This window comes from Salvia miltiorrhiza, chromosome 1 (assembly GCF_028751815.1).
Source record: "Salvia miltiorrhiza cultivar Shanhuang (shh) chromosome 1, IMPLAD_Smil_shh, whole genome shotgun sequence".
NCBI lineage: Eukaryota > Viridiplantae > Streptophyta > Magnoliopsida > Lamiales > Lamiaceae > Salvia > Salvia miltiorrhiza.
Window position 1 is genome coordinate 33,244,867 of NC_080387.1, and position 9,799 is coordinate 33,254,665.

The following is a 9,799-nucleotide window of genomic DNA, read 5'->3' on the forward strand; positions in this document are numbered from 1 at the left end:
TTCACAACTAAAAGTATCTCAATAAATTGTGGAAGTAATTATATGAATGAATACTTATTAATTTTACTATTTTAATTTAAATATTTTAAATGAAATACTTTTTATTTTTAGTATTTCGATTTAGACATTTTAAAAAGAGTTAAGGTGCAGATACACCCTCTAAAGTAGAGACCCCTAGAGCGTTTACACCCCCCCCCCCCCCCCCGTCCCCCGTCCCCCAATCTTATTTGGCCAAATACTTTAAAGATGCAGACTATATATAGGAGTCCTAAGACAATGTTTGATAGGGGTTATTAAGTGAGATACACTATATTTCTCACCATTTCTTTGTGTTTGATAGGCTTCACCAATAATATTTCAGGCCCGCGTTAAAGGTCAAGCACGTTCCAAAAACACTATTCTCCTTAGAAAATACAACTCTCCCCCACCCTAGTTACAGTTTCTATACTTCAACGATGTTATAGATTAAATTTTGAAAGACAAAAATAACCATGGCCTCCTACACCAGTAACCCGACAGAAATGTTAAATGTAAGTTACCAACAGTGAGGCAGCGGCTCTTTGCTTACTGGAATCACGACCGCCTTCGTTGGGATTCGAGAAGGTGGTGGTACCAGCCACGAATTTCACTGAAAATTGAAGTAGAGCCTTCGCCGCTGCCACAAACCTCCACCCCCACCACAAAAACGCCAACAAAGAAATCGAGAATTGGTTTTGTGAATATTTGTCAATTCATTAAAAAGATTTCGTGAAAATTTGTGAATTGGTTTCGTGAATTTGGTTTGTGGGGAGTTGATTGATAGAATTGATTCTCGTCATATTGAGATCAACAATTGGGGCTATGATGGTGGTTTTCTCGTGAAGACAGGAGACATGAATTTGGGGGCGGCGCTAGAAAAGAGAGTGGGTCCCCTGAGTGTTGAAAGGACAGGTGTACGGGGTGGGAGGGGGGGAAACACCTGTAAGCTATTTTTTTCTGAGGTTACTTAAAATCAACACCTTTGTACTGAAAGACAGTTTTACTGCTTTGAAAATTAATGCTTCAGTTAATAAGAGGTGGGCGACTGATACTGAAACAGAGGTTCAGTGGGTGACTTCAGTTAATTGAACCGCTCAATTAACTTTAGTCCAAGTAAGGCTTCAGTCGTAAGTAAAACATAGTAGAGTTATTTATCTAACTGACTATCGAAAGATTGATCAGTTAAACCTATAACTCTAGCAGTGGAATATTAAACTTAGTGAAATAGCATTGAAAGATTTTCTTAACAGAGAATCCCTTAGTTACTCTTTTCAGTTAGTCAGTATTATAGAAAGAGAGATATGCACAGATACTGAAAATAAAAGCAAGTAAAAATACAAGGGATTTTTACGTGGTTCGAAAAATAACGTTCCTACATCCATAGCAAACCTAGCCACGATGCTTACGGGTGCAACGTAGACCTAACTGCAATGCTTACGGGTGCAAAGTGACCTGTTGATAAACACTCATTTTGCATGATTTTTATGGATTATATTCTATAGTTTAAGTCGATTTTACACCCGTTTCATTATCGTTTGGAGTTCATTTACTATTATTTCATGATTTCACGGTTGGGTGTAGTTTTGACTGTTTGGATGCAGAATTGAGTGATATTGGAGCATGGAGTGCAAGGAACATGTTGAAGAGAAGAGTTATGAGAGAATCGAGCCCAAAAATCGAGAAAAGACGAAGATTCTGAAGTCAGAACAAAAAGGAGCAGTTCGGCGGTCAAAGAGAGTTGACCGCCGAATTTCAGCGTTTTAAAGAAGAAAAACGGCGACCAACTCGGCGGTCGCCGTTTTCATGAAGATTTTGGGCCATTTTCGGCGATCAATTCGGCGACCGCCGAACAGGTCGCCGAATTGACGTGTGTTTTCGTATCTTCCACGTTTTTACGATTTTTCAAGTTATTTTCGGTTTAGAACTTGGTTTTTGACCCTAAGACTATAAATAGGTCCTCTTTTGACCTATCTAGGGTTCCCAACATTCATATTTCAGTTTTATAGCTTTAGAATACTTTAGCTTTCCAGTTTTCAAGGCTTGGATCAAGATTGAAGATTCAAGCCGTTACAATCGTTTTCATTCGGTTTTTATACAATTTGTTTTTACAATTGCTTTCTTATTTAATTATGTTTATGTTTGATTTCATTATGTCTGGCTAGTTTATTTATTCTGAACCTAGGGTTTGTACATAGCTAATTAATTATGTGTTATTGATTTATTGATATCAATTTGCCCTCCAACTTATGATTCATGATTCCTGGTGCCTGTTTTCTTGTGAATTATCTGATCAATGATTTACATGTTTAGCTGTTCAGTTTGAGTCTTGAATGCGATAATTGTTCAGCCGATTCAGGAATGCATGATATAGTGTTAGCCTTGAGTCTTGAATGCGATAGGTGAAGCTATAGGAAGCTATTCTTTATGTGCTATTTGGAGTTAATTGATTCCTTGGAGTCTTGAATGCGAAAAGGGGTTAATTAATCTACGTTCATAGGTGTTCGTTAGAGAAGCTTGTGAATAATATAGTGATTTTTCATCAGGGTTGGATTAAAATTGGTAATTGGATCAATAGATTGAATGCATGTAGTTGATTAGTAAAAGTACATCCCTAGGGTCAGAGCTTTCTTTATATTTGAGTTAATTATCTTAGTTTATACGCTCTTTAGTTTTTATTTGATAAATTTTAGATCGTAAATCACCTTCATTATTGTTTTACCTGTTTACTGTTAGAGTTTGTTTAGGAAATAGATAGTGCAATTTCGTTTTACAGTCTCTGTGGATACGATACTCTGCTTGCTATTTGCGTACTACAATTACACTGTTTAGTTGCAGTTATTGTTGCTATAAAAATAGTGATCACCTGTACTGATAAGAAAAACACCTTACAGCAACCAACTCATTGAGTTGGATTTTCATACTTAGCTTGCGGGTGCTAAGCAACCTAATTGTTTAGTTTACTAGTACTAAACAACCACTGAGCTCGGTCTAAGTCTCAAGCTCGAATACAAACGTTCTTCTCGCTCTTTTGAAAAGGGGGTATTGTAATATACCAACTAGGATTACTGAGTACAGAATCTCAAGTAATCAGTAACTAGGCTAATGATGTTTCTATGTGAATTTCCTAGTTATACTAAGAGAGTTTAGGTAATCAGTAGAATGAATTTTACAACAGAGAGATACTCTCTTCATCGATTCAATGTTGAAGGAATATTAAGCTCTATTTGATTTTCTGATGTAGCTTTAGCATTGAGGACTGAATCGAAACCTTCTCTTCTCTTTTCTTCACCTCTCTTGTCTCGCACATTTCTTGAGAGATCTTCTGAGCTATTTATAGGCGTCTCTGAGGAATAGATCTATTGGAGGAGATCTTCTTCTTCAAATCCTACCGTTGGAGATAACGTCTTTATTCTTGCTCAGGTACTGAAAAGGACATTCTTCTAAAGTCAATGCTTCTGATTTCTTTATTAATTGCGGCGTGTCTTGGAAGTTATTCATGTGGCCTTTCTTTCTTCAGTCATTCTTGATGCAGTTTCCTTCAGTTAGGAGCTTTCAGTTGAGTCTGCATCTTCCGCTTGTTCTAGACTCGTGTGGAGCCTTTTTGTCAAACACTTATTTAGTCGAGATGATGTCTTCAGTTATTTTAGCTTTCTTGATCCGTCTAGCTATAAAAAGAACTAAGACAGTTAGGATCATAGGAGCATCATCAGCTAGAGTGTGCCTTTGGGTGGTTTTGGTATCATCAAAATATAAGGGTTTAAATATATCTTTCTTTTCTCAACAGGAGGCAGCGCTGTGCCGATTCATTTGGCGGTGGGACGGGAGGCGCTGGAGGGAGGGAGGCGGCGCCCATTAGGTGGGGGGCGGGAGGTTGGAGATGAAGACCAAAAAAAAATCTATAGCAGAATCGGGGCCCCAACAAAATAGTGTTTCATTTTTTAACTTAAAATTTTCAATTAATTTAATATAAGGTTAAAATAGTAATTTCTCTATTTAATCTAAATTTTAATCTAAACTATCAAACAACTAATTCATGTTATCAAGATTTTAATCTTGATCTATCAAACACTAAAATGCATTACTAATATTACCCAATCTATATTATTTTAACTAGATTTTATTGATTCATCTTTATCTCAACTAGCTATCAAACTGGCCCTAAATTAACATCTAAAGACATACAAGGACATGTGGAGGACCATTTGAAGCTACATGTGAGTTCGTATAAATGTAAAAAGACAAAGAGGGAGATCATTTGTAATCTAGAGGACAGTTATAAGAAAAAGTTTAATAGGATGTCTGCATACATTGAGAAGGTAAAAGAATATGTGTCTAAAAGTAAGATGGAGCTCTAATTATCCAATGAACAAATGCAATGCAGAATGGAAGAAGAGTTTTCAAGAGGATATTAATTTGTAATGCTAGAACCTTGTAAGCTGAATTGGTTAGGGGGCTGTAGAAAAATCATTTCCCTTGATAGTTCTCATTTGAAAGGAGTGACATATTGGGTGTCTTCTAACTGCAATGGGTAAGGATGAGAATGATTAGATAGTTCATATTGCTTGGGGAAATAGTGAACAAATTAAACAAGAACAATTGGAGGTGGTTTATGATGGGGTTGAAGCAGGAGCTTGTTCTAGGTGATAGAGATGAAATAACAATTATGCCAGACATGCAAAAGGTATGAAGAGCTAATTCTAAGTTATTATTTATTAATTACATATGAACTCTAAATTGTTTAACTTATTTTTTGCATAGGGCTTGAAGGAGGCTGTCAAAGAGATAACACCACAAGCAGAGCAAAGATGGTGTGCAAGGTATATCTATGCCAACTGGAGTAAGAAATGGCGGGGTGAAGAGCTAAAGAAGAGATTCTGGATTGCGGCTTGGAGCGCTTTCCAAGAAAAGTTCAAGCTCAACCTATCAAAGATAAGTGCAATCAACAAGAAGGCAGCACAAGATCTCCTTCAATACCCTCTTGAAAACTAGTGCAGAGCCTACCAAAGCTCAAGGATAAGGGATATAAAGTATACTGTGGACCATTGGAAATGTGAATGGTCTCCAAATGCTATGAAATTGCTTGAAGCAAACAAGAGTGACTCAATGGAGTGTAATGTGATCTGGAATGGAGTTTATGGGTATGAAGTGAAGGAGAGGATAAACATATAGTTTTTGTAGATACAAGGAAGTGTACATGTAAGGTTCGGGAATTAACTGGTGTCCCATGCTCTCATGTAACTATTGTCTTTTACTCAAGCTCTATGGACCCTCTATCTGTCATGAGCAAGTGGTATCATAGGGATACTTATAGGAAGTGCTATGAATGTGCAATTCAACCTCTACCCGTTGTGAAGTTCTGGATAGTGAAAGAGGATGATGCAATTGAGCCTCCACCAGCAGAAAAGAAGGTGGGAAGGCCAAAGAATAACAGAGTGAGAGCTCCTAATGAGCCAAAACTGAAACACAAACTCTCAAGAAAGGGAAGACACAACATTGCAGCCTTTGTGGAAGTACAAGCCATAAGAAGGATGCATGTTTATTATACCTAATGAATTTGTGTTTAATGAGTGTAGTTAAGTAAGAGTTCACAGGCTTCTATATCTTCAAAGCCAAGAAGGAACATGCCAAGAAAAGGCTCACAGGCTGGAATAGGTCTTTGTGTGAATGTTGACACTGGAAAGCAGATCCTAAATGTAAGTTTCAACATTGATGCCTTTATAACACTGAATTTTTCATGTATTATTATACTAAATATATATGTGTTCTTTGGTTGATTAGTTGGTTTCACAGTCTAGAGGATCTCAATCAATTGTGATAGATGAAGGGACACCAAGGGATAGTGATCCAAACATAAGATTTCCTATATCAAATGAAGCTAAGATAAGGAAGGAAAAGAGGAAGAGAGACCCAAACAATTCAATTGGAGGAACCTCAAAAGTGGAAAAGCTTGCACCAAAGCCATTTAAGGCTCTGATAACATTTATCATGTTTTTATTCCTACAAAACATAAAATAAAAAAGTGAGAATCATTAAAATGTGATAAAATTTTCTTTTTTTCTTATCTTTTATTTTCTTATGATAAATTTACAATGAAAGGAAACGCATATTAAAAAATTTATCTCTTTTTTTATCCCTAAAGTAGCGTCTTGGCTTTGCTTTTTTAGGCCATAAAACTTTTATTCTAATTATTTGTCCATAAAACATATCCTATAAATAAATAACTAAAATGGAAGTTCTATGACTTAAAAAAAACAAAGGCAAGATTAAAATAGATGTTTGGTTTTCTTTCCGCTTTCAGAATATGTGGGTCAGACGTCACACTTTCAAGCATGAGGTTGCTCGTATTTGGTCTGAGGAAACTGGGTTCAATGGCATGATGAACCTTCAGTTTAAACTCACTCGGATTAAGCACTTCCTCAAAGACTAGAACCGTGAAGTGTTTGGCAATATATTATATAGCTTGAGACAAGCTGAGGAAGTTGTTGGTACTGCGCAGTTGGCTTATGATTCTGATCCGTACCCTGCCCATCGAACTAGTTTGAGGAAGACTATTGTTGAGTATGTTCTTTGCTCTCGCATGGAGCAGGACTTTTTGAAGCAAAAAACAGCAATAAGATGGATTGCTGAAGGGGAAAGGAACTCGCAGTTCTTTCAAGGTTGGGTGAAGCAGAAGAGGGTGAGAACCCGGATTGATGCTATCTCTGATGGGGCACAAAGTTTGACTGATGAAAGATAGATCCGCACATCTGCTTCTTCTTTCTTTCAGAATCTTTTCTCGTCCGCTAATGTGGATCAGCTTCTGCCCCCGGATCTTGATGTGATTCACGTGCTTCCTGATACTATGGATAGAGATGGTCTTGTGCGACACGGCTGAGATCCGAGTGGCTGTCTTTGGGATCCGTAGTGATAGTACTTTCGGCTCGGATGGCTTCTCCTCTATTTTCTTTTAACACTGTTGGGACTTTGTGGGAACTGACATGATAGCTATTGTTCAGGATTTCTTTTCTGGTCGTTTTATGCCCCGTAGTCTTACGACCACTACCATTGTCTTGCTCCCTAAGACGAAGAATCTGCAGACTTGGACGGACTACCGTCCTATTAGTCTGTGCAACGTTACCAACAAGATCATTTCCAAGATCTTGACCTCGCGTTTGGCACCTCTTCTTCCTTTGGTGTTGGCCCTAAATAAGAGTGGTTTCGTGAAGGGCAGATTATTGAGTGATAATGTTCTATTTGCTCAAGAGTTGATTCAGTTTTTGGATAAGAGTGTTCCTACTCCGAATATTGCGCTTAAACTTGACATGGCTAAAGAGTATGATCATGTTCAGTGGCTGTTCTTTATTCAGATCCTTCAGCGGATGCGGTTTCCGCCAGTGTGGTTGAGTCTTATCGAGTGATGTATTAGTCGATGTTGGTTTTCTGTTCTTGTTAATGGAACACCTTCATGCTTCTTTCAGTCGACTCGTGGGCTTAGACAGGGCGACCCGCTCTCTCCTTCTTTGTTTGTGCTGGCTGCGGATTACTTATCTCGTATTCTTGATCAGCTGATTATTGGGGAGAGACACATGATGTATAAGACGACTTACAGGGGTTTCCCTATTTCTCATCTCTTGTATGTTGATGATATTATTATCTTTACGCAAGGGAAGATTGAGTCATTGCAGCGCCTGGTTGAGTGTCTTGATCACTACTCTGTTGTTTCTGGGCAAAAAGTGAACAATGGCAAGAATAGTTTCTACATTCGGGACCGTCATGGGCAGTGGGAGCAGAGTATCAGTATTATTGGTGGTTTCCAGCGTGGTACATTACCCTTCACTTACTTTGGAATTCTATTTTTTTGTGGTTACCGTCGTGTCTCTTACTACATTAGTGTTAGAAAGAAGTTGACGGATAGGATCCATGGTTGGTCCCATCGTCATCTCTCCTTTGGCGGGAGTTTGGTGCTGATTCGTAGTACTCTTAGTACTATCCCCCTCCATATTCTTCAGGTTATGGAGTCTTTGCAGTGTGTCCTCCGGGATTGGGAGCAACTGATTGCTAGATTTTTTTGGGGGTTCTAGCTATGGGTGAGCAGCGAAAGATTCACTGGGTTAGCTGGGAACAGATCTGCATGCCTTTAGTGGAGGGTGGGGTGGTCTTGGTATTCGTCGTTTCTCTGAGGTTGTTCGTGCTTTCAGCTTTAAGTTGTGGTGGTGCTTTCAGGCTAAGGATTCTCTTTGGGCTCGTTATATGTGGGCCAAGTATTATGATGGGTGTTTTCCTCAACGCTCGCATTATACTATTCATGTGAGTCCTACTTGGCATCGTATGATGCGTATTTCTGAGTCTGCTCAGTGTCATATTATGTGGTCCATTGGGAATGGTAGGATTAGTTTCTGGGATGACATATGGTTCGGGGATCGCCCCTTGAGCTCATATAGTCATCCCGAAAATGGTCACACCTTTTCCCGTGTCTGTGATTTTTGGCATGACTTTGCATGGGATAAGCTTCGTTTGTATAAGTTATGTGTCTTGCATGATATTTCTGTTGACTTGATTGATACCTTGAGCCGGACGCCGATTGTGATGGGGACAGAGGATGTGATGCGATAGGATCTGACCAGCCATAGTGCGTTCTCTACTTCCTCTACTTGGGATCTTGTCTGGAGACGGCTGCCCAAGCAGACTTTGTTTGCTGACATCTGGAGTGATTGTCTTACTCCATCTATCTCTGTGTTCCTGTGGTTTCTTTTTTTTGGTCGTCTTCCTGTTGACTCGCGTCTCCAGTCGCGAGGTATTTCTCTTGCTTCCATGTGTCTTTGTTGTGTGTCTCCACAATCTGAGTCGTGTTTGCATGTTTGCATGTGGAGTGAGGCGGCTTTGATTGTGGGCTCATTTTGACTTTTCGTTTCCTTCTGTGCACACACCTTATTACATGAGCACTGATATTGCACATAGACTATCTCACTGGCGGCGTGCTTTTCCTAGGGAGGACAAGAAGCACATTTCTTTTTTGGTTCCTTATTTGATTATGTGGTTTCTTTGGTCAGAAAGGAATAGTGGTAAGCACCAAGCTACTTTTTTCTATGCCTCATGTGATTTGGCAGGTTGTTCGATATCTTCGGCTGCTCGTTGCAGCGGGAAAACTCACCGTTTCTCATTAGCGAGTTGTGCCCCACTAGTTGATTTCATGCCCCCAGCTCCCCCAGTGAGACGGACTCTTTGGTTCACTTTGGTTCGCTGGCTTTCTCCAGAGTCTCCTTGGGTAAAGCTGAACACTTATGGTTCTTTCGATTCACACATACAGCGAGGTGTAGGTGGAGGAGTGGTTCGTGATCATACCGGAGCCCTCATTATTGCCTTTTGTACCCCTTGTGAGGCTACTTCCAGTTTTGACGCTAAGTTAGCTGCACTGCTTGAGGGTATTAGGTTGGCTATCACATTTTCTACTCATATATGGGTTGAGATGGGTGCGGCAGCGATCGTGTTGCTCATGTCTGTTAGGCGTCACGGTCACGCTAGTATTCGTCATACTGTTGCTTGGATCCGACTGCTTACTCAGCTTCGACGAGTCCGTCTCACTCACATGCACCGCAAGGGAAACCGACCTGCTGATTTTATGACGAGGAGAGGGCATCAGGTTCAGACGTTGACTACTTTTGACTACTCCTCGGCAGTTTCTTGCTTTGGTTAGGATGGATCAGCTTAGCTATCCTAATTTGAGATTTAGTCTTCATGTTGATAGCTAGTTTGCTTTGGCTTGTTCCCTTTTTGATTTCGTTTTTTTGGTTTTGTGGATGTA